This window comes from Rana temporaria, chromosome 5 (genome assembly GCF_905171775.1).
Source record: "Rana temporaria chromosome 5, aRanTem1.1, whole genome shotgun sequence".
Classification (NCBI taxonomy): domain Eukaryota; kingdom Metazoa; phylum Chordata; class Amphibia; order Anura; family Ranidae; genus Rana; species Rana temporaria.
Window position 1 is genome coordinate 201817903 of NC_053493.1, and position 26932 is coordinate 201844834.

Sequence of the window (26932 nt, forward strand, 5' to 3'; positions counted from 1 at the left end):
TAATGGAGGCCACCAGAGAAAAGAAGAAATTATCCTTTCAGGGGTATGACTATCAGATTTTTGCGGACATTTCCCAGCTGACGATAAATAAGAGAAGGGCTATGAAACCCCTCCTTCAGGAATTGCAGCATCGCCAAATTAAATACCAATGGGGTTTCCCCTTCTCCCTGAGGTTCACTTTTCAAGGTACCAAAATAGTGTGCAGAACCCCAGATCAGCTTCATCAAGCACTTATTGACTTCAAAATAATTGAAAAACCACGGACAACACATGCTGCACGTAGAAGATCTGCATCCTCCTCTCCTCACAACAATTCGCCTAAGCAAGACCACATTAACGGCATCCAACAAATGCACAAGCGTGGCAGATTTGTGGCTCAAGAGCTAGCACAAGACCAGGAAGATACTATGGACTGATTCCTCTGCGCAAGATACTCCTATTTTTCCTCTGCCTAAGGGCAGGAACTTGTTCATATGTTGACTGCAAAACATACGGCAGTAACAGTGCCATTTTTTTTTCTTTATTTTTCTCTTTTACTTTTCATCCATTGTTATAACCAACGCCCTCACAACAGGGACCACTAATATGCCTGTGATCTCATTTAGTGGCTCAGCTTCTCCACATTACAAGATTAGTCACTCCCCTCCCCTATCCATGGAACCAGTAAGCCCAACTGCCAGGTTGTTTACTAATTACACTATTTTTTATTTTTACCAACCTCTCACTAGGTCACTTCAATCTAACCCATCCTCTCCTAGTACCCTACATATAGTCCCTTACCTTTATGCTAATTCTTCCCTGCCTAATGGGCGAGAGATAACACCATCCCGGTTTTCACTGAGTGGAGTTCCACATTATTCTCTCTCCCCTTTTTAAAATCAATAGTTTGTCTTATCTACAAAGACCAGTTACCCTGTTTATTATAGAAGTTATTACAGATGTTGTAAGTATGGGTACTTACAGAATTTTTTTTGGATGCGGGCCTCCATCGCACGGAAAATACATGCGTCACATTTGGCTCCCCTCTGATCCTCGCAATAATATGCGGGGGTCAGACGTGGGCCCTTTTTCCCCTGACCGGGTACTTCTCCCCCGATCACGGGCCAGTTCGGAACATTTTATGTTCATTCTGATGCTTGTTTGTTATTTTATCAGTAATATATTGTTTTCTTTTTTGAAGGTAATCATTTTCATGAATCCCCTCTTTCCTCTTCTTTCCCCATCTGCACGGACTAGACCGGGTAATCGTTGTGCAGGATCACATGGTAAGAGGTGCGGAATGGTTTGGCTGCCATGGCTCCTTTGAATGTATTGTCATTAAATGTGCAGGGTCTAAATGTTCCACAAAAACGAGTGAAGGCTTTCCGATATTTTCAAGCCAAGAAAGCACATGTATTATGTTTACAGGAAACCCACTTCACCCCTACCACCACACCACTTCATGCTTCCTACCCTCAGGTATATACAGCATCCGCTTCATCTAAAAAAAGGGGCACCCTAATTGCCTTTCATAGGTCTACACCATTTACTGTAAAGTCTGAAATAAAAGATCCAGAGGGTCGCTACATCATACTAACAGGACATATAATGGACACTGCAGTGACTATTGTGTCATACTACGCTCCCAATCAAAACCCACTCCCATTCATGATGCACTTATTTCAAGTGGTAAACACACACAAATTTGGCTCCCTCTTTATTTGTGGGGATTCCAATCAGGTTCTCCTCCCATTTTTGGACAAAACCCCCTACTCCCCTCCGAAAAAACAGGTTAAATGGTCCCTCTCCAATTTGCTATCTAAGTACAATCTAGTGGACTCCTGGAGGGAAACGAACCCCACCGGGCGCTCTTACACATACTTCTCAAATCCACATCAATCTTCTAGTCGTATTGATCATATTTTTTTGACAATAGGTATGCTGCCGGAGGTACTTGACTCCAGCATCATTCCTATTCCTTGGTCGGACCACAATGCAGTCCTTACCACTTTAGCCTCTACTATACCCAAAAAGCATGATTCCACATGGTACCTGCCAGACATAATTCTCAAACATCCATCTTATAAAAAGGTAATAGAGCAAAGCCTAAAAGAATACCTGACACTAAATGCAACCCCGGAAATCTCACCGCTTACACTGTGGGAAGCACACAAACCAGTGCTGAGGGGAATAATACAAAAACAATACGGGATCCTTAAAAGGGAACGCAAGCAACTAGCAAATAAACTTGAACTAGAACACAATCTGGCATTCATGGCCTTTCAACATAGTAACTCGCCCAAAACAAAAGCCTGTCTCGACAAGGCGCGAACGGAATATGATTTGTTTCTCACGGAATCTGCCGATAAATCTCTGCGTAGGACGAAACACTTTTTCTACAAACATGCTAACAAATCAGGCTCACTTCTTGCAAGATCACTTAATTCAATCAATAAAACATACAAACCCATTCAATTAAAAATTGCAAATAATAACATTTCTAGTAACCCGATCAAAATAGTGCAAAAATTCAGTACACACCTTAAAAAATTATACTCCGAAACTAAAGCATTCAATTCACAGGAAGCTGATACCTTTTTTTCTGATTTACAGTTACCGCGATTGAGTGATTCCCAAAACGCACTTTTAGATGAACCAATAACAACAATAGACATCCTGACGGCCATTAAAGACCTTAAAATAAATGAAAGACCGGGTCCAGACGGGTTCACTGCACGTTACTATACAACGCTCAAGGAGCAGATCTCCTCCACAATGGCTGACGCCTTCAATGATTTATTGAGCCACAAATCCTTTAGACAAGAATCCCTCACGGCCACGATTTGTATGATACCCAAACCGCATTCAGACGCTACCCTTAGCGAAAACTACCGCCCAATATCCATGCTTAACACGGACATTAAAATACTTGGCAAAATCCTAGCCAGCAGACTGAATAAGATTATTGGATCACTGATTCATCGGGATCAAGTGGGATTCATGCCCAATAGACAAGCAGGGGACAATATTCGGAGGGCAAGTCTATTAGCACACATTGCAAGAAAGAGGAAAATCCCAGCATGCTTCTTATCACTAGATATTAGACAAGCCTTCGACTCAGTCTCTTGGTCATACCTAGAGTACTCATTGCTGAAATGGGGCTTTGGTCCCAACTTCATACGATGGGTTCTACAGTTATACAAAAACCCGAAAGCGTATGTCAAATACGCAGGCTATAAATCAGATGCATTCTCCATACAGAGAGGCACTAGACAAGGCTGTCCATTATCCCCTTTATTGATTGCCCTCCTCATAGAACCTCTGGCCCAAAAAATAAGAGCTGACCCCAAGGTACTGGGTATTGAATTTGGTGGTGTAAAACACAAATTATGTCTATATGCGGACGACATCTTGTTGTTCCTCTCGTCCCCCCAAGTTTCTGGTCCAAACTTAACACCGATTTTACACCAATTCGCGTCTTTTTCGGGTTTAGAGATAAATCCTAGGAAATGTCTGGCCCTCAACGTTTCTCTTTCCTGCACAGAATTGAATGCGGCGAAAGTGGGTCTTCCCTTCGAATGGCCAGCCAAAAGCATCCCTTATTTAGGAATACACCTCACTGCTAACATATTAGATCTATATTCATACAATTATCCTGCACTTCTGAAACATTTAACAAGTCTTTTAAACTCGTGGGCCCTACTTCCCTTATCCTGGTTCGGTAGAATTAATGCAACAAAAATGACCATACTGCCCAAACTCCTATACCTCTTTAGAGTACTCCCTATACCCATTCCAGCACATTTTCTTAGAATAGTACAAAAACGGGTCTCCGCCTTCGTCTGGGGTTCTTCCAGGCCAAGAATCAAACCACAAGTCTTACATCTCCCCAAGACGGCAGGTGGACTCGGTTATCCCAACTTTGCCCGTTACTACCAAGCAGCACAACTGGCAATGTTAACAAAATATCATGCCAAAAAAGAGGTGCCACTTTGGGTATCAATAGAAGCAGTGGAAAGCGACCCTATTTCTATATCTAACTTATTGTGGATCTCTCCAAAGTTACGTAAGCATATTACCAACCCAGTCACGAAGCACTCGCTTTCCTTATGGGATTCAGTTAAATCCAAACATCACCTTTTGTCTCCATTAATGCCGTTACTGTCCTTCAATAAAAATCCGGCATTCTACCCAGCTTGGGTCTCCCCCAGTTCCTTTAAAGAATGGGTGGAAAAGGACTGTACACTCAAATACAAATTTTTTGATTCAACGACAATGACCCCCTTCCCATCTATGTGTAAAACTCATGGTATACCACCAAAGGAAATCTTTAGATATTTACAGATAAAAAAATGTTTCCAACCTCCTACTAACTCAGCAATCTTGCCGAACAAATTCACCGTCTTTGAAAATGTATGTGATAAGAATCCCCACGCTAGAAACGTGATTTCAGCCCTATACTCTCAACTACTTTCGCAACCAGACAAAGGGAAACTATCATATGTCCGTAAATGGGAAGAAGACTTGGGTACAGAATTGAGTGAGAAGGAGTGGGAGCAAATATGGAACAATACTAAAACAGCTTCCTCTAATGTGCTAGCAGCGGAAGCAAACTACAAAGTACTATCTAGGTGGTATTTGGTGCCGACCAGAGTGGCTAAATTCTCGAGTAATTATTCCGATCAATGCTTCAGGGATTGCTCTGGTACAGGAACATATATTCATACATGGTGGTCGTGCCCAAAGGCACAGGTATTTTGGTCGGAAGTTTTCCAAACAATAGAAGCCCTCACTAAAACTTCCTTCCCTTTGGATCCTAAAATGGCATTACTTAATTTAAAACCAAACAATATGTCATATATGCATTTCAATCTGATTAGACAGCTCCTTATGGCGGCAAAACAAACAATAGCGAAAGCTTGGAAATCTCCTAATTTATTAATGAGCGAAACTGTCAATAGAATGAACACAGCAATGATGTATGCCAAAATGTCGGCCATTGAAACGGACACGATCGCCAGATTTGAATGTATATGGGAACCCTGGATTAATCTCACAATGCAGAACACATTTGTTAATGCGGTAATGATGCCATGGTAGTCCAACCATTGTACAGGTGGCCTGATTTATTTTACCAAAATACTGATAGATCCCCGGTCTAGTCCTGCAGATCCCCCTACCCCTCCCTCCTTCCCTTACCTCCCCTCTTTTAACTTTTTCTTTGATTTTGTCTTTCTTTTTTATCTTGAATTTGCGACTTATAATTACCTAAGTTATTAGGAAACTACAACACTAAATAGACGCCTCTAACGACTTGGAAGCATTACAACGTCTGGAACGGAGTCAATAAGTTACGCTGCAAGACCTCAGATATCCAGGACTATGTGTCAATTGACCTCACAGTTTTTTGAGTTTATTTTGATCACATTTTTAAGAATGGAGATTATATGTGATACAGAAGTAATGCTTCATTATATTATATTTAAGAATTTTCCTCTATATATGTTAATACTATCTGAAAATTCTGTATACTTTTTGTTACTATTACACAATAAAGATATATTGACACGGAAAAAAAGATTTCCCTGGCAGGAAAAGTCTTTATTTTTCTGTAACCATTGAACAACAAATTCTGATTGTGTTGTATGTTATGTTTTCCCCTGCAATAGTGTTTCCCCCTCCAGCAGTAAAGTGTTATATTTCTCCATATGTATATTTAAGATTTCAGGTCAAACTGATTTTTATGAAATACTGGTAAACCAATGTTTTACAAGGCTACTAGATATACACACCCTTCTGGGGAACAAGTACATTAAAGTTAGAAGTAAATAAAGACACTAGAAAAAAGAAAACGCCTTCACTAGCAAAACAAACTAGCAAATATATGTAAAAAACATGTAAAATATATCTTTAATTACATGATCCAGCAATGTAGCTTCATTATACACATGGACTTGTATACAGCACTTTTTTTATATTTTGCAGCCACATAGCACTTTATCATTGTAAATTGATTTAAAGGAACAGAGCACTTTAAGGTTTAGGTAAAGATTGATGTTTGACACTTTATTACTAGGAATAGAAAAAGGAAAAAATTGCACATTAAGACTGATAATCTGCCAACTGATAAGCTGCGCTTAATTGTCAACAAATAAAATTATACAAAGAATTGAACCTGAAATGTTCAAGGTGTGAATATATGGTGAGTGAACAACAAATAATAAATAAAAGTGTTAAATGATGTAAAAAAAAAAAAAAAAATTCAAAGGGCCAGATCCTCAAAAGAGATACGCAGACTTAACTGCTGTTCAGTCTGTGTCTAACTTTGGAAACGATCCTCAAAAGGCTTTTTCCAAAGTTAGGCAGAAGATCAGGCATGTGTAATTGAATTACACTGCCGAATCTTAGGATGCAGTACCGCATCCGCCGCTGGGGGCATTTCGAGTCGAAATGCCGTTGCTAGTATGCAAATTAGCACTTAAGGCGATCCACAAAGCTTTCCAGCTTCGTTTTTTCGCCGTAAGTGTTATTTTGCAAGTGTAAAACTAGGGCTGATGTTACAAAGTGTAAACTAGTCACACCATGTAAAAGCCCATTCCAGCGACGGCATTTGGTATGCATTCCCGAGGGAGAACTCCACGGCAATTTGTAAAGACAAAACCGGCATGGGTTCCCCCCCAGGAGCATACCAGGCCCTTAGGTCTGGTATGGGTTGTAAGGGGACCCCCCTACGCCGAAAAATCGACGTAGGGGGTCCCCCTACAATCCATACCAGACCCGTATCCAAAGCACGCTACCCGGCCGGTCAGGAAGGGAGTGGGGACGAACGAGCGCCCCCCCCCCCCCTCCTGAGCCGTGCCAGGCCACATGCCCTCAACATGGGGGGGTTGGGTGCTCTGGGGCAGGGGGGCGCACTGCGGGCCCCCCCACCTCAGAGCACCCTGTCCCCATGTTGATGAGGACAGGACCTCTTCCCGACAACCCTTGCCATTGGTTGTCGGGGTCTGCGGGCGGGGGCTTATCGGAATCTGGGAGTCCCCTCAAATAAGGGGGCCCCCAGATGCCGGCCCCCCACCCTAAGTGAATGGATATGGGGTACATCGTACCCCTATCCATTCACCTGTAGGCAAAAAGTTAGTTAGTAAACACACAACACAAGGCTTTTTAAAATAATTTATTATTCTGCTCCGGATGCCCCCCCTGTCTTCTTTATTAGCTCTATTAGCAGGGGGGCCTTCTTCTTCCGCTCTCCGGGGGTCTTCTTCCACTCTCCGGGGGTCTTCTTCCACTCTCCGGGGGTCTTCCGCTCTCCGGGGGTCTTCTCCGCTCTCCGGGGGGGGCTTCTCCGGACTCCGGGGGGCTTCTTCCATCTTCTCCCCTCTTCCGCTGTTGACTCGGCGAACCCCGGGTTCTTCTGCAGATGTCCGGTGCCTTCTTCTTCAGCGCTGGCTGCCTGCTATGTTTGTGTGTTAGCTCGATTTCAAACAGGCAGCCGGCGCGGTCTTCTGTGACGTCAGGGTCTTCTGTTCTTCTCCCCTCTTCCGATGTTGCCTCGTCGCCTGTTGTCGCTGTAATGATGGAAGCGCGCCTTGCATCACATTTATATAGGCATCACCGTCCCATCATGCTCCGGTAAGTACCCACGTGGTGGAGAGCGGAAGACCCACAGAGAGTGGAAGAAGACCCCCGGAGAGTGGAAGAAGACCCCCGGAGAGCGGAAGAAGAAGCCCCCCCTGCTAATAGAGCTAATAAAGAAGACAGGGGGGGCATCCGGAGCAGAATAATAAATTATTTTAAAAAGCCTTGTGTTGTGTGTTTACTAACTAACTTTTTGCCTACAGGTGAATGGATAGGGGTACGATGTACCCCATATCCATTCACTTAGGGTGGGGGTCCGGTATCTGGGGGCCCCCTTATTTGAGGGGACTCCCAGATTCCGATAAGCCCCCGCCCGCAGACCCCGACAACCAATGGCAAGGGTTGTCGGGAAGAGGTCCTGTCCTCATCAACATGGGGACAGGGTGCTCTGAGGTGGGGGGGCCCGCAGTGCGCCCCCCTGCCCCAGAGCACCCAACCCCCCCATGTTGAGGGCATGCGGCCTGGCACGGCTCAGGAGGGGGGGGGCGCTCGCTCGTCCCCACTCCCTTCCTGACCGGCCGGGTAGCGTGCTTTGGATACGGGTCTGGTATGGATTGTAGGGGGACCCCCTACGTCGATTTTTCGGCGTAGGGGGGTCTCCTTACAACCCATACCAGACCTAAGGGCCTGGTATGCTTTTTCTTTGAAAATTGGCATGGAGTTCTCCCTCAGGAATGCATGCCAAACGACGCTGTCATTTTTTTTTTTTTTTCCCCGACGCAACTTTTTTAAGCCGTCGCGATCCTCAAAACTCGGCGTATCGTAAATTTGCGCATGCGCAGTACGGCCGGCACGGGAGCGCGCCTCATTTAAATGGGACTCGCCCCATTTGAATAGGAACGCCTTGCGCCGGCGGAATTTTAGTTACACAGCCTGAAATTTCTAGATAAGTGCTTTGTGGATCGGGCACTTAGGTAGAAACTTTAAGGCAGTGTAACTTAAATGGGATTTTTTAAGTTACGCCAGGTTTTTGTGGATCTGGCCCAAAGTTACTTAAATTCATAAGTGAACACTATGAGGCAGTTCATCTTAGGCCTCATACACACGACGGGACATGTCCGATGAAAACGGTCCGCAGACCGTTTTCATCGGACATGTCCGCTGGCGGATTTTGGTCTGATGGCTGTACACACCATCAGACCAAATTTCCCACAGACAGCAAACGCGGTGACGTGGACGCGCCGACGTGCGCGATCCTGGAAGGTCAATGCTTCCACGCATGCGTCGAATCACTTCGACGCATGCGAGGGCTTTCGGCCGAGCGGACATGTCCGGTGAGTAGTACAGACGACCGAACATGTCCGACGGACAGGCTTCCAGCGGACATGTTTCTTAGCATGCTAAGAAACATTTGTCCGCTGGAAACCTGTCCGATCCGCCGGAAAATTGTCCAGTCGGCCGTACAGACGACCGAACATGTCCACGGAAACTGGTCCGCAGACCAATTTCAGCAGACATGTTCGGTCGTGTGTACGAGGCCTCATAAAAAAAAATAAAAAAAAATGATGTGCATAAAAAGTTTCTCGTGCTTCTTCAAGGTAATGAACCTTGAAGGGAGCAAACAACAAGTGATAAGACTGGCACGCTTACCACAAACAGTGGACAAACATACTTACAAGTGGACAAACATACTATAGCACGTGGGTCAAACAGACATTTGTGAGGATATACCTCAACGGGATCCACCACAAGGCGATCGATGTAAAAATGTATAGATAGATTCAGCGAGTGTCAACTGATGCATTTAGTCCTATTGGACATCATCTGGGGTGTGAGGGTCGTGTATAAGCATTGCAATAAATATAGAGTAGACTGCCAATGGAAATTTGCATAAAAAATGGGACACCTGGATGTTCAAATCCATGATGTTCCAAAATGGCGCCAGCGTGCGCTCCACGCCTCGCTATCAAATCCCACTGTGAATGTATAGGAAACTGGTATATGACAACGCAGCTCAAGCCTCGTTTTGAGCTGGGACGTGTCTATACAGCATCAGCGTGCCCTCCATGCCTCGCCATCATCTCCTAACATCTCCTTTAAATAAAATACCATATATACTCAAGTATAAGCCAATTTTTTCAGCACATTTTTTTGTGCTGAATATGCCCCCCTTGGCTTATACTCGAGTCACCTTTTTGTGCCTGATCTCCGAGAATTTGGGGACCCGGTACCGGCCGGCCATAGGTCCACTGAACCCAAACTTGGCACACATGTAGCCCCACTCTTCCTCTACAAGTATGCAAAGTTTGTTGCCCAGGGGACCTTCCATAGACTCCAATGTTAAACGTCAGTCTAGTCATGGACACAGTGAGGCATGGACACAGTGAGGCATGCACATGGACACCCTAGGATTATACTCGAGTCAATACGTTTTCCCATTTTTTGGGGGTAAAATTAGGTGCTTCGGCTTATATTCGGGTCGACTTATACTCGAGTATATACAGTAATCCATTTATGGGTTTTATGTGCCCACTCCATGTTGATTCCTACATTGTAATTTCCTCATTATTATCTATTTGTTTTAATCATAATGTAGCGTTCATCCCAATATTTGGGGCATTTTCTGATGTCAATGTTTCAAATTCCCTTTTTGGATTTAGTATTTTTGGTGTTGTTGTCGGTGTACCCAGTTTGAAGCACAGGTTGTTTAAATGGTTTATTTTATTTAAAGATGTCAGGAGATGACGGCGAGACGTGGAACGCTTGCCGACACCATATTCCCATTGGCAGACCAATATATATATATATATATATATATATATATATATATATATATGGCAATTATTATACAAGACCCTCACACCCCAGATGATGTCCAATAGGACGAAACGCATCGGATGACGCTCACGGAATCAATGCAAACTACCTATACTATTTTAAGATACAAAAATTCCAATAAAACAGGCTTATACTGTAAGTGTAAACCACCCTTCTTTTACCTATTAAACATACCATACAGAGTCACATTATGTGCGGTTATTTGTCTTTTTTCTGCACACCACCATGGATTACTACAACATCTCATGTGGTCCACTGCACACTCTGGAGTTTGTGTCTTGATGCTGAAATCTCTTACTTAATACTGGATGGGACCTATTCTCTAAACATCGATCTCCTTGTGGTGTATCCCATTGAGGTATATCCTCACGAATGCCTGTTTAACCCACATGCTGTATAGTATGTGCGTCCACTGTTTGTGGTTTCTGCAGAGCAGGAAAACCATTCTGCATACTGGACACATGATTAAGGCTATTCACTTCATATGCACACCGTTCAACCATTATTGTTTGTTGGAGATGTATCTCTTGTAATTTGAGTTCACCAATGTTATTGTAGTTTTTGGAAGTGATACTAGAGCATTATTCTGGGTCATATATTGATGATTACTACACTGATATTTATAAATAAATTATTCTATAATAAAACCCTTAGATTTTTACATGAACTACCTATGTGCCGTTTAAAGTCCAATTTCTTCGTTTAATCAGTGTTTATTTCAAAATATCGGGATGTTGGTACATTTATACCAGTACATCCACAGTGTCACCCTGTGAGCATGCACAATTAAAGGAGTTGTAAAGGAAAAAAATGTTTTGCCTAAAATTAATGTCTGCAAGGTAGACAGACAGAACAGTGTAATGATTCTGTTAAAAAAACGAGAAAATACCTATTAAATTCCTTCATCTATATCATCTTCGGCCTTCTAGTTTCTGTTCTCTCATTCACTTCCTGGTTTGCGGTGCTCGTTCATGTAAAAACTACATTTCCCAGTATGCATTGTGGCATGCCCAGTAATTCACACCTCCTTGAAGTCTCTAACACGTAGAGAGCATCCTGCCACACAGATGTAGTTCCCAGGAGGGGGCGAGCACGTCACTGACCACTGCAGTAAAGCCTCCCTTCACGGTGGTGAGTAACAATCAGACAAGCAGGAAGTGAACAGAACAGAGAAGAAATAGAGCAACTTCTGAGCAAAAACGAACAATGAGGAATTGAAAAGAGGAATGTCTGCAGGTAAAGGATGTTTATTATGAAAAAAATAATTTCCTTTACAATCCCTTTAAGCACTTCCTTCAAAACATCATCTGGTGAGCTTGTTTCTTAACCACTTCCCGACCTCCTCATGTACATATACGTCAGCAGAATGGCACGGACAGGCACATGTACGTACCTGTACGTCCTCTGCTAGACGTGGGTGGGGGTTCCGATCGGGACCCCCCCGGTACATGCGGAGGTCGGGTCCGCTCGGGGAGCGATCCGGGACGACGGCGCGGCTATTTGTTTTTAGCCGCTCCGTCGCGATCGCTCCCCGGAGCTGAAGAACGGGGAGAGCCGTGTGTAAACACGGCTTCCCCGTGCTTCACTGTGGCGGCGCATCGATCGGGTGATTCCCTTTATAGGGAAGACCTGATCGATGATGTCATTCCTACAGCCACACCCCCTACACTAGTAAACACACACAAAGTGAACACTAAATGTTACAGCGCCCCCTGTGTTTAACTCCCAAACTGCAACTGTAATTTTCACAATAAAGAATGCAATTTAAATGCATTTTTTGCTGTGAAAATGACAATGGTCCCAAAAATGTGTCAAAATTGTCCGAAGTGTCCGCCATAATGTCGCAGTCACGAAAAAAATCGCTGATCGCCGCCATTAGTAGTAAAAAAAAATAAAAAAAATAAAAATGCAAAAAAACTATCCCCTATTTTGTAAACGCTATAAATTTTGCGCAAACCAACCGATAAACGATTATTGCGTTTTTTTTTACCAAAAATAGGTAGAAGAATACGTATCGGCCTAAACTGAGGAAAAAAAATTATATATGTTTTTGGTGGATATTTATTATAGCAAAAAGTAAAAAATATTGCATTTTTTTCAAAATTGTCGCTCTATTTTTGTTTATAGCGCAAAAAATAAAAACCGCAGAGGTGATCAAATACCACCAAAAGAAAGCTCTATTTGTGAGGAAAAAAGGACGCCAATTTTGTTTGGGAGCCACGTCGCACAACCGCGCAATTGTCTGTTAAAGCAACGCAGTCCCGAACTGTAAAAACCCCTTGGGTCTTTAGGCAGCAATATGGTCCGGGGCTTAAGTGGTTAATGGGAGCTGATCTCCCATTCATCACTCTGGTGGAGGAATTTGTGTCATCATATACACATATTGCTTTTGCACACTTCAATAAGGACTGTCTTTTTTTGGTGTGGATTTATAAGACTATTTCACTATTTTTATATGTATTGTAAGAATGGGACCCTGTGCTGTGTGAGAAATGGCTCGTTTACGCCAAATTCTGGAGAAAAAGACACACTAATTGGACAGCTGTGTCTTGGGCCTTTTAAGTCTGGTCTGACCAGCATTCTGGGCCCCACCCTACAGACAGGAGGTCTGTTCCTGGGAACCAGGTGAGCTCCCATATCTCTGAGAGAAGAGAGAGGCTGCATGGGTTGCAGCTAGAAGCTGTGTGCTTCAAGAGGATAAATCGATGTGTGCGAATCAAGCGCTGTGTGCGGACAAGTCGCTGTGTGCGAATCAAATGCTGTGTGCGGATAAGTCGCTGTGTGCGGACAAGTCGATGTGTGCGAATCAAACTATGTGTGCGGATAAGTCGCTGTGTGCGAATCCGACGCTGTGTGCGACTGTTGATTTTTTTCAAGATACAGGAATGATGAAACCCCCCTGCGAGGGCTGCTTTTGTATCTTTGAACTTTGATGTTTTTAAATAAAAGTGGGCTACCAGGCCCTTAAAAACTCAGTATTGGACTGGCGTACTCACTGAAAAACGCACCTACCATTGATCCCCCAATCCTACAGTATATATTTTTTAACAGTATATTTATATACGTATATACATTTTTTCATTATTAAGGACATTTGTTTTTTTTGGACACATTTAATAGCTTACTGCGGATTATATTATATATACACACGGTTATATATTTATGTTTTTCATATTTAGTCATGGTTATATTATTTAAGTAGCAGCACTATTTTTGGGAATTTTTGCATTGTAAAGCGCATTGTTTTTGTATTTGTGTATAATACTAACCAAATTATGCTAACGTTAAAACCTTAAATGCTTTATGATTATATTTAGTCTTTGTCTTGTTTTTTTGATGTGTTAATTATTTATTCAAGGTATTCATATTCTAGGTACTGTATATACAGTATATAGCAATGTGGCAATTTTGGCACTTGCTATTAAGTAATAATATTAGGATCCTGCATATATAGGCGATGTCTATACGGGCATATAGGGCCAGATTCAGGTACCTGCGCCGCGGCGTAACGTATCCTGTTTACGTTACACCGCCGCAAGTTTTCAGCATAAGTGCCTGATTCACAAAGCACTTACCCGTAAACTTGCGGCGGTGTATCGTAAAGACGTCCGGCGCAAGCCCGCCTAATTCAAATGGGGCGTGTACCATTTAAATTAGGCGTGCTCCCGCAATGAACGTTCTGCGCATGCTCCGTTCGCAATTTTCCCGACGTGCTTTGCGCGAAATTACGGCGCCCCGACATGTTTGTGAATGGCGACGTGCGTAACGTACTTACGCCGTACTTACACCAAAAAAATTTTAAATGCTAATTTGCATACCCGACGCTGGAAAACGATGCGAACTCCACCCAGCGGCGGCCAAAGTATTGCAGCCTAAGATCCGAAGGCGTACGAAGTCGTAAGCCTGTCGGATCTTAGCCAAAAGCCGTTGTATCTTGTTTGTGAATCACAAACTAAGATACGACACGGCAAATTTGAAATTACGCCGGAGTATCAGTAGATACTCCGGCGTATTTGTTCTGTGAATCTGGCCCATAGTGTATAGATACCCTCCAAACATCTCTCTTCATTTCCAAACTATTAAAGCACAATTAAAATATCTGGGTACTATAACTAAATACCCTTCTTTATTTATGCTAAATGGAGACAACCTTTCTTAACTTTTACAAAGTTCAAATTTCAATCCTTTAATTAATGTGTTGGGAAGTATAAATTGTGTTCAAAAGCAAATTAATCTCCTGACTCTGACTCATATACGTCAATTTTCTGATATACTCACCTCCTGGGTTACCAGATTACAGTATATGAGCAATGACAGCATAATATCAGGTCTATTACATTCTGATTTGTAATCCATAATAAAAAAGTCAATATAGGTTTCCCACCAATGATAAGTGACAATATACTGGCATACTACATGAAATTATGTAAAATTGAAACAATTAGCTGGATTCAGGTATGGCGGCTTAATTTTGAGGCGGCGTAGCGTATCGCATATACGCTACGCCGCCATAAGTCAGAGAGGCAAGTGCTGTATTCACAAAGCACTTGCCTCCTAAGTTACGGTGGCGTAGCGTAAATGGGCCGGCGTAAGCGCGCCTAATTCAAAAGATGTACAGGGGGCGTGTTTTATGTTAATGACTAGTGACCCAACGTGATTGTGCCGTTCGTGGACATATCCCAGTGTGCATTGCTCCAAAGTACGCCGCAAGGACGTATTGGTTTTGACGTGAGCGTAAATTACGTCCAGCCCCATTCACGGACGACTTGCGCAAACGACGTAACATTTTCAAATTTCGACGCAAGAACGACGGCCATACTTAACATTGGCTAGGCCAGCTATTTGTTCGACTAACTTTACGCCGGAAAAAGCCTTACGTAAACGATGTAAAAAAATGCGCCGGGCGCACGTACGTTTCTGAATTGGCGTATCTAGCTCATTTGCATATTCTACGCCGAACTCAACTGAAGCGCCACCTAGCCCCCAGTGTAAATATGCACCCTAAGAAACAACGGCGTAGGAGACTTACGCCGCTCGTATCTTTGCCTAATTTAAGCGTATCTGGTTTCCAGAATACGCTTAAATTTACGACGGCGTAGATTCAGAGTTACGACGGCGTATCTACTGATACGCCGGCGTAACTGTCTCTGAATCCATCTATATGTCTTTTTTAATCTCTCATCCTTGCATTAGGAAAATTTAAAACACGAAAATATCCTCTTGCAGAGAATGAGCCATAGTAACTTTAAATGTAAATCTTGTTGTTGGTGCCTGTAATTAAACAAAAAAAAATCCCAGACCCTTCTACAAATGGTCCATTTTATCCATACAGTATCAGATTTTATACGATGCAGGTCTAAATTCCAGGCATGCATAATTTACTGTCTGTGTATGCCTTACTAAAGTGGGAAGATTATAAGATATATGAAAGTAGTATCAAGATTAAACAAATGCATTGGGGTTATGAATTTAATAGATACAGAAATGGTTTCCTACTTAAAATAAGGATATCAAGGTTATCAGCACTTGCTACATGACTACAGAATGCCTTTTCCTTATGATTTTACGTTAAAGAGAGAGGGATGTGATCTGTATTCCAGCAGATGGGGGAACTGGGCAGGGCTTATGATTTCAGTGCAGCAGAAGCACTGTGTTGTCAGCTCACTACAGAAAGTATGGAGCTAACTGATTTTTAGGCACATTAACAAAATCTTTTTTCAGTAATTGCAACTGAATGTTTTTTTTTCAATTTCAATATATTCCTTCTTTGTTACATTCCTATAATTTGGAATCCAATCAAAAGACTGCTAATAATGTTTATGTGTTTGACTAGCAGCTATGGTGGAAGATCTGCCACTAGTTTCATATGTTGTAGATTTGAACAAGAGTGTTAAAATGTTCCGATAATACAAATTCTGACTATTAATAATCAGCAAAGGGTTACACTTACTGCTTGTACTGGTACCTCCAGAAACTTTATCTTTACTATCAGTGACAAGGTGTCCATAGGAGGAGTGAGTGTGATGGTGATGATGTTGATGATGGTGGTTATGTCTACTGGATGCTTTTGATGTATAACGGGTCCCTCCATTTTCTTCAAAGTTGAATATATGAAGATCACTGCTTTTAATTCCTGGTGACAATGGATACCTGATAACAAAACACAAGTACTAAGTATGGTTTCTGAGGGCACAAATGAGCTAGTCATTGAAAAAATAAACATCTAACTTCACTAGTTTTGTATACAGCAGGGAAGAGTTAGAACATTTCTCAATGGGAACACATACAGCAATAAACAAATTGGAATGGGTAATTATTCTTTAATCTATTCAAAGCAAACAAATATTATGCTTGGGATTTTACATTAGATGAACAGAATAATATTATATATAAGGCTAAGAAAACGATATTAGTGCTAAAGTAATAAAATACAAAAACTTGCATTGGCAAACGAGAACAGGATACAGTATCCACATTACATTTTTCTACCCATATTCTACTATTAATTTTTTCCAGATACACCCAATAATACATTTCCAGGAGGCCCGGAGAGGCAAATGGGGACTCTAATCTCTAAAAAAATAAGATCTTTTGATTCTAGGAGTGTCATGTGATTTACAATTTTCATTTAACCACTTCGGAAACAAACGTTTACTCTTATTGGTCTGGATTTCAGAGATATGCCACAGTTATCAAAAAAAAATTGTAGTCCCAGCATATTAGGCATTGGAAAGAGAGATGAGGATTTAAAGTTAAAAAAAAAATCTATTGATTTTATTTGGGGAAAATCATTATTGGAGATGAGGGAACAATTATATATATATATATATATATATATATATATATATATATATATATATATATATATATATATATATATATATATATATATATATATATATATATATATATATATATATATATATATATATATATATATATATATATATATATATATATATAAAAAACTCCAGCAAAGCATGATCCAATTTGCTTCACCAGGGGAAAAAAATCCTTTCTGATCACCCAAGAAGCAATCGGATATTCCCTGAATCAACTTTACTGTATAAATGTTAGTGTCCATTTTTATTGTGTACATTTAGTAGACATGTGCATTCGTTTTCATCCGAATGCATTTTCGTCCGAATTTCAGGTATTTTTGTTACCGTTTTAACAAAGGATAACAAAAGCACAGAAAACTAAAACCGAAAGATCCGACATAAACAAATGCTTTGTTTTCACTTTCGTTGCGGTCGAATGTGTCTAACCTTAACTCTATTAGTCCAATATTATTCTACATAAAGAGAAAAGATTCGACATAGAGAGAAAAGATTCGACATTATAGAGACATGAAGAAGATTCGACATAGAGAGAAAAGATTCGACATAGAGAGAAAAGATTCGACATAGAGAGACATGAAGATTCGACATAGAGAGACATGAAGATTCGACATAGAGAGACATGAAGATTTGACATAGAGAGACATGAAGATTCAAATTTTTTTTTTTTAAGATTCTGTCGAATCTTCTTTTTTTTTTTTTTTTTTTTTAAGAACATTCGACAGACACCATAAGCCTTCAATGACAGATTCGACCTTAATAAGGATTTTCGGACGAATGCATTTTTTTAACGAAAAACAAAATAAATAAAAAAGGAATTTTGGGAGTAACTAAATAAAAATTTTTTTCAGACGAAAACAAAATTACAAAACAAAATATTTTAGTGTGCACATGTCTAACATTTAGCAAAGAATCAAGGCCTTTTTTAAAGAAATCTACTGAGATAGCCAGAACCAGCTCATGAGGGAGTCTATTCCACATTTACACAGCTCTTACTGTAAAGAAACCTTTCTGTACTAGAGCATGAAGCTGCTCACAGCAGTCTCCATTCACTGGTTCAGGTCCGATTTCAGCACAAATTGTTGGCTGAATTAGGACCTGAAATGGACCAAAAGATGCACAGGACTCCAGTCCAACTCGCTCCGGAGACGATCTGGAGATGTGTGAACCGGCTCCATAGAGAGCCGGTCACAATTTTCTGCTATGCAAATTGGATGTGGGAATACCCGCAAGCCAGTTCACAATAGTGTGAACCCAGCCTAAATCTATTTTCCTCCAGACCTAAAGAGTGCCCCCTTTGTCCTCTGCGATGACCTTAAAATGATGGACTTTATGGGCCACGTATGCATTTACACATGTTGATCATATCCCCCTGAATTGGTGCCCAAAACTGAACTACATATTCCAGATGAGGTCTTACTAATGATTTGTACGGGGGCAAAATTATCTCTCTTTCTCTGAAGTCCATACCTCTCTTAATACAAATACAAATATCGCAAATCACTTTCCTCCTTGCATTGTTTATTAAATAAACCTGCATTTATCCTGCCAGTTGGACATGCTTCACAACAAGCCTTTTATTATACTATGATATATAATTATTAATGATAAGATGATGTTGTAAGTTACCATTACAGTACATGTTTTCCCGGTATAGAGAAAAACAGAACTATGACTCAGTGCAGTGGAATTACACACCATTATTATATCCAACTGAATATGTTGTATTTCTAGATTAGGGATTATTATTAACACTTAAATTGCTTTCTGTGATACTTGCTTTATAAGTAAATTAACTGGCAAGTATTTTAGAGAGCATTGGTATTTTTAAACTATATTTATGAGATAATGCAGTTTATAATAACAACATGGATTGGGGTAAGTGTACAAAAACATAGAATGGAAAATATGGTGCCCAAAACAACCAATCATATGGTAGTTCTCATTTGTTAACATTCACTAGCAGCAAAACTTGTTGCTACCCTTGTAGATTCACTGTCCTCCATTTTTCAAAAACTGTAATTGAATTAACTAAATTACCAAGAATCGTTGAGCATACTTTTAGATCTAGATGAATACCTAATGAATTCTTAAAATATTTAAACTTTGAGTTTTTTGGTGATAAGGAATTGCTTTAAATATGAAATTGTCACAGTTATTATATAACTCAGTATAGAGATCAATGTAGAATTGGCTGCCAATCCATCATAAAGATCAAACTTTCAGTCTAGTTTCTTAAAGTAATCTTTTTCATGAGGAAGAGGTGCAGATAAAAAACATTGCCATATAATATTACTCTTGTGGCATATACCTATTTATAATATTTTGATTTATATGCCTCCTATGCTATGTAATCCTTACCATTTATGTTTATTTTGCTACCAAAATGGATGTGGAGGATGGCAGGGACATCTTTTTCTTCTGTATTTAGACTTCTTCCTGATCCCATTGTCATATGCATGCATTCTCTATAAAGCATACTGTGATGGCACCAGTGACACACATTTTTGCCTTTGTCTACCTATGGTGACCTGTAGATGCTGAAAGTAGAGAAATCTACTTGGCAAAATAGCGTCTTCAACTTTCAGTGTTTTTAAGGATTATGTGGATAGAATGTTTTATTAGCAAAGCACCTATTAAATTAATGTATAAATTCTGTATGTTTCATGTTGTTTGCAAGGTCTGCTTTATGATTCACTTTACTATAATCCAAATAATGCACCACTTTAGATTTGTTTAACCTAGAAAATCATCATACATTTTTATCCAACCCTTGAAAATGGAATTTCATACAACATTCAGTTATTACATAAGGATGGCTATACACTTTAAAAATTGCTTTAATATAAATATCATAAACAAACACAAACATTATATTACTCCTTAATAGGCACATACCTTTAAGTGTGTATTTATTCTACAAATATATGCCATCGTTGAGCGCATGTGCGGAGTCTAACAGGGCAGACATGCAGAGCTCCGCTTCCTGAGGGGAAATTGCTGCTGTCCTCGCCAAAACCAGCCGGTAATGAAAGTTCTCAATCTTCCCCGCTAGCCCCCGAAAGACGGGAGCTTTGTTTAGAGGCAGCCAAAATAGGGCTAAAAACACCTTGATTAAAGAGGCACAGGCACGGGCCGCTGTAAAGATGGCACCACCCCCCTTATCCTCTTTTACCTCAGAAGCGTGCTCACACAAGCAAAAACAGCTACAGACTCCCTGGTGAGTCAGATACAGAAATTCTCTTCTCACAAGGCTCTTCTCAAGACTTTTCTGCTCCCCCCTGCCCTTATGAAACAATTTGAAAGAATGCTTAATAAAGCATTGAAGCAGACATCTGAACACATTACCAACAGTTTGACTAAAGAAATAAGGGAGATAGGTAACCGAGCGGCAGCATTAGAACTCAAAATGGATGAAATAGAAAATACTGCTCAGGATTTTATGACTGAAATTGAAAATATTAAAGAAGAAAATTCAATATTACAAAGCAGATTGGAAGATTATGAGAACAGAGCCAGAAGTTCTAATCTGCGCATTAGGGTCATTCCTGAATCAATAATTACTACAATTTTACAGTTACTTATGTATTTTAAGAACTCCAACCAGCCAAACTTATCGAACGACTTGAAATGGAAAGAGTCCACCATGCCCTCACTTCCAAAAAACTGGATGGCCCTCAAGTCGATATTATCGCAAAGTTCCATTATTATCACACAAAAGACCAATCATTGGCTGCAGCTCAGGACAAAGATATCCTGACCTTTTAGGGGCAAAACTATCAACTCTTTGCTGATTTGTCACAATTAACAATCTCCAAACGGCGTGCAATGAAGCCTCAATTAGCAGAATTGCAACGACATAGCATCCCATATCATTGGGGTTTCCCGTTCTCCATCCGTTTTGTTTTCCAGGGCTCCAAATACACATGTAGATCTCTGGAGGAACTTCAACAGACCCTGCAGGACCTTCATCTGGAAGAGGCCGCATCCACTACCAATGCTTCACGCAGAACACCACCCTCTTCTTCTTCTCCACATATTTCTTCCCATGCCTTGGAGAAAAATGAAAATCGTCACTCCCATAAGAGAGGTCGATTCGTCGATCCCCCTTTGGAACAAAAATACTCTATGAACTGACCATTTTTGCTTCTATTGATCACTCTATCAATCTCTCGCCTGTTTTTATCTCTCAGTTTGACTAGCTAGACATGTTAATAATGGGAATCTTATATACACTGCTCAAAAAAATTTAAGGAACACTTTGAAAACATATCAGATCTCAACATGCAAAAATCTCATGCTGGATATCTAGATTGATATGAACTGGGTAATGTGTTAGGAATGAAAGGATGGCACATCAGTTGATGGAAATGAAAATGATCCACCTACAGAGGGCTGAACTCTAAGACACCCTAAAAATCAAAGTGAAAAAATTATGTAGCAAGCTAGTCCATTTTGCTGAAATTTCATTGCAACAACTCAAAATGGTCCTCAGTCGTTTGTATGGCCCCCAAGTGCTTGTATGCATGCCTGACAACATCAGGGCATGCTCCTAATGAGGTGACGGATGGTGTCCTGGGGTATTTCCTCCCAGATCTGGACCAGAGCATCACTGAGCTTCTGAACAGACTGAGGTGCAGCCTAGTGGCACCAGATGGGACGAAACATAATGTCTCAGAGGTGTTCTTTTGGATTTAGGTCAGGTGAGTGTGGAGGCCATTGAATGGTATCAATTTCTTCATCCTCCAGGAACTAGCTGCATACTCTCGCCACATGAGGCTGTGCATTGTCGTGCACCAGGAGGAACCCAGGACCCACTGCACCAGCGTAGGGTCTGACAATGGGTCCAAGGATTTCATCCCGATACCTAATGGCAGTCAGGGTGCCATTGTGTAGCTTAGAGGTCTGTGCGTCCCTCCATGGATATGCCTCCCCAGACCATCACTGACCCACCACCAAACCGGTCATGCTGACCGATGTTACAGGCAGCATAAAGTTCTCCGCAGCTTCTCCGGACCCTTTCACGTCTGTCACATATGCTCAGGGTGAACCTGCTCTCATCTGTAAAAAGCATGGGGCACCAGTAGCGGACCTGCCAATTCTGGTGTTCAATGGAAAACACTAATCGAGCTCCACAGTGTCTGGCAGTGAGCACAGAGCACACTAGAGGAATTCGGGCCCCCAGGCCACCCCCATGAAGTCTGTTTCTGATTGTTTGGTCAGAGACATTTCACACCAGTGGCCTGCTGGAGGTCATGTTGTAGGGCTCTGGCTTTGCTCATCCTGTTTCTCCTTGCACAAAGGAGCAGATACCGGACTTGCTGATGGGTTAAGGACCTTCTACGGCTCTGTCCTAGAGTAACTGCCTGTCTCCTGGAATCTCCTCCATGCTCTTGAGACTGTGCTGGGAGACACGGCAAACCTTCTGGCAATGACACGTATTGATGTGCCATCCTGGAGGAGTTGGACTGCCTGTGCAACCTTTATAGGGTCCGAGTTTCGCCTTGTGCTACCAGTAGTGACACTGACCCTAGCCAAATGCAAAACTAGTGAAAAACAGTCAGAGAAGATGAGTAGGGAAAAAAAATGTCAGACACCTCCACCTGAAAAAACATTCCTGTTTTGGAGGTCGTCTCATTGTTGCGTATCTAGTGCACCTTTTCTTAATTTCAATTAACAGCAAAGCAGCTGAAACTGATTAACAACCACCTCTGTATACACCCCTCCCCCTCTGCTACTTAACTGACCAGAAGATCAATATCCCAGGAGTTCTGATTCAAACGTGTACTTTTTATTTTTTGAGCAGTGTAGTATCCAAAGAATGGTACAGAGTTGGTTATATTTTGGTACTCGGATAATATGTAAATAGATATCAAATTCCCTATCTTCACTAGCTCCATTCCTTATAATAAGCTTTATGTTATCTTTATATTAATGCTTAGAATTTTATATATATATATATATATATATATATATATATATATATATATATATATATATATATATATATATAATCTCTTCGAATGTAATACTGTTATCTTTTGATCTGTTGGCCAATTGGAATTTAGTATTCGCTCTTGCCTTTAGAAAAGGTCTCCTAATCACTTCCCATTTATCCCTTTATTGAAAGTTTAAAAGATTAACTACGGTTGATATAGCTATGCTTATTTAAAGCTTCTTTAATTAGTGGCACAATTCTTTATGTATCCCCTACTCTGGTTCGTTCCACTTCCTAACCCCATATTATTCATTACCAAGCTTGCCTTATTCTTGGGATGATATCAGTTGTATATACAATTTTTTTTCCCCTCAGTATGTTCCCGGAGCAACTTTCTTAACATTCTCTTGTTGCCTTGCAGTTTATACAATCAATCATCTTAACAATGGTTTTTAATAAGGCTTTCCTCTCAATCACGTATGGTTAGTGTGCTCCACTGCGCCTTCCTCGATCGCCCACCTATATTATGTGGGTGTTCGATGATGGCCCCTCATCCCTTAATAGGGAATTATATTCCTTATCCTGGGCAATTCTTGAATCTTTTCATAGGTTTATTCAAGTAATGAATTGTCTAACCTTGTTTGTTTTCTGTTCTCTCTTTACTTTAGACTCTTCTAGGTCCGCTTTACTTTTCTCTTCCTTCTAGTCCACTCGAGTTAATTCATCCGGCCAGAAATTCAAGAAGTTTGGTAACGTTTCTTCAAATACCATGGCACCCCTAAACATGTTATCCCTGAATGCTCAGGGTATTAATACAGGTGAAACTCGAAATTTTTTAATATCGTGCAAAAGTTAATTTATTTTACTATTGCAACTTAAATGGTGAAGCTAATATATGAGATAGTCTCATTTCATGCAAAGCAAGATAGTGCAAGCCGTGATTTGTCATAATTGTGATGATTATGGCTTACAGCTCATGAAAACCCCAAATCCACAATCTCAGAAAATTTGAATATTGTGAAAGGGTGCAATATTCTAGGCTCAAAGTGTCCCACTCTAATCAGCCTATTAAGCCATTACACCTGCAAAGGGTTCCTGAGCCTTTAAATGGTCTCTCAGTCTGGCTCAGTAGGAATCACAATCATGGGAAAGACTGCTGACCTGACAGCTGTGCATAAAACCATCATTGACACCCTCTATAAGGAGGGAAAGCCTCAAAAGGTAATTGTAAAAGAAGTTGGATGTTCCCAAAGTGCTGTGTCAAAGCACATTAATAGAAAGTTTTGTGGGAGGGAAAAGTGTGGAAGAAAAAGGTGCACAAGCAGCAGGGATGACCGAAACCTGGAGAGGATTGTCAGAAAAAGGTCATTCAAAAGTGTTGGGGACTTTCACAAGGAGTGGACTGAGGATGGAGTCAGTGCATCAAGAGCCACAACAAACAACCTCAGAAGCATCTTACCTGGGGTAAAGAAAAACAGACCTGGTCTGTTGCTCAGTGGTCCAAACTCCTCTTTTCTGATGAGAGCAAATTTTTCATCTCATTTGGAAACCAAGGAGCCAGAGTATGGAGGAAGAATGGAGAGGCACACACTGCAAGATGCTTGAAGTCCAGTGTAAAGTTTACACAGTCTGTGTTGATTTGGGGAGCCATGTCATCTGCTGGTGTTGGTCCACTGTTCAAGTCCAGGGTCAACACAGCCGTCTACCAGGAGATTTTGGAACACTTCATGCTTCCTTCCACAGAAGAGCTCTATGGGGATGCTGACTTCATTTTCCAGCAGGACTTGGCACCTGCCCACACTGCCAAAAGCACCAAAACCTGGTTCAATGACCGTGGGATTACTGTGCTTGATTGGCCAGCAAACTTGCCTGACCTGAACCCCATCGAGAATCTTTGGGACATTGCCAAGAGAAAGATGAGAGACATGAGACCGAACAATGCAGAAGAGCAGAAGGCTGCTATTGAATCATCCTGGTCTTCCATAACACCTCAGCAGTGCCATAGCTTCCTTGCCACTCCTCATTGAGGCAGTAATTGCTGCAAAAGGGGCCCAAACCAAGTACCGAGTACATATGCATGCTTATACTTTTCAGAGGTCTGATATTGTTCTTCTTTTATTGATTACATGTAATATTCAGATTTTCTGAGATTGTGGATTTGTGGTTTTCCTAAGCTGTAAGCCATAATCACCTTTTCACGCTAAGAAAGCACACATATCGTGTTTGCAGGAAACTCACTTTACGGTGAATTCCACTCCTAAATTTATGAGCTCCTTCTATCTGCAAGTATTTACGGCATCGGCTGCTACCAAATAACGAGGAACACTTATTGCTTTCCACCGCTCCACCCCCTTCACTCTTTTATCCGAAGTCAAAGATCCTGAAGGACATTATTTAATTCTCACGGGTTACATAATGGACACGGCAGTCACCGTAGTTTTGTGCTACTCCCCTAACAAACAGCCCACTCCCTTTCTCTTAGGCCCCGTACACACGACCGAGTTTCTCGGCAGAATTCAGCCAGAAACTCGGTCAGAGCTGGATTCTGCCGAAAAACTCGGTCGTGTGTACACTTTTCAGCGAGGAACCCGTCGAGGAACTCGTCGGGCCGAAAAGAGAACATGTTCTCTATTTCCTCGTTGTTCAATGAGGAAAGTCGGCCCGCCGAGCTCCTCGGCGGCTTCCACACTGAACTCGCCGAGGAACTCGATGTGTTTGGCACGTCGAGTTCCTCGGTCGTGTGGACGGGGCCTAACACCTGTTGCAGGTATTGTCTGCGCACAAGATAGGAACAACTATCATTTGTGGTGATTCAAATCAGGTCCTCCTTTCATTTTTGGATAAATCGCCTTACAATTTACCCCGAAGTACAACTAAGTTGTCTTTCTCTCAGCTTCTCTCAAAACATAACCTAGTAGACACATGGAGAGAATGTAATCCAACAACTAGGAGATACACCTACTACTCACACACACACAAGTCATTTACTCGCATTGATCATATCTTTCTAACTACAGGAAATATTCCTGAAATACTCCTGAAAAAGTTAGATATAATCCCTATCACATGGTCTGACCACAATGCAGTCTTCACTATAATCGATTCACCTATTTCTAATGCTCGAGATCCTACATGGTACCTTCCAGATGCAATTCTCAGGCACCCATCTCATTGCTTGAATATTGAGCAAGCACTGAAAGACTATTTAACACACAATATCACCCCTGACATTTCCCCACTTACAATTTGGGAAGCACATAAACCAGTTATACATGGAATTTTCCAGAGACAATTGTAACATTGAACGCAGAAATCTTGCTCATAAGCTGGAATCTGAGTTCAACACCTCCTTTGAATCCTTCCAAAATAATCTAACCGAAAGTGCAAAAATTTAATTTGAAAAAGCATGTCTGGAATATGATTTATTTCTCACAGAATCTGCTGAAAAATCTCTTAACCGATCTAGACATGCTTTTTATACAAAGTCTAATAAAGCGGGTACATATCTGGCTAGAGCACTTAAATCAATAAACAAAACATCTAAACCAATTAGACCTAAATTGTCCAGGGACATTTACACTAGTAATCATATTAAAATTGTACATACATTTCATTCTCACCTAGCCTCTTTGTATAAGGAAACAAATACATTTAACCCTGCGGAAGCGGACTCTCCTCAACGAACCTATCTTAGTAAACGATGTAACAAATGCTATTAAAGAACTGAAAAGAAAAAAGAAACAAGGCCCCGATGGATACT

General features: G+C 41.2%; 1 protein-coding gene across 1 annotated transcript in view; it reads right to left on the bottom strand.

The window, feature by feature from the left end:
• The window catches only part of LOC120940551 (band 4.1-like protein 4B), a 245453-nt gene extending 228684 nt beyond the window's left edge, over positions 1 to 16769 (bottom strand). Inside the window, exon 1 of the mRNA XM_040353484.1 lies at positions 16346 to 16769. The gene's annotated coding sequence lies outside the window, so the exon portion shown is untranslated. The remainder of the gene's footprint in view (positions 1 to 16345) is intronic.
• Positions 16770 to 26932: the final 10163 nt, after the last annotated feature.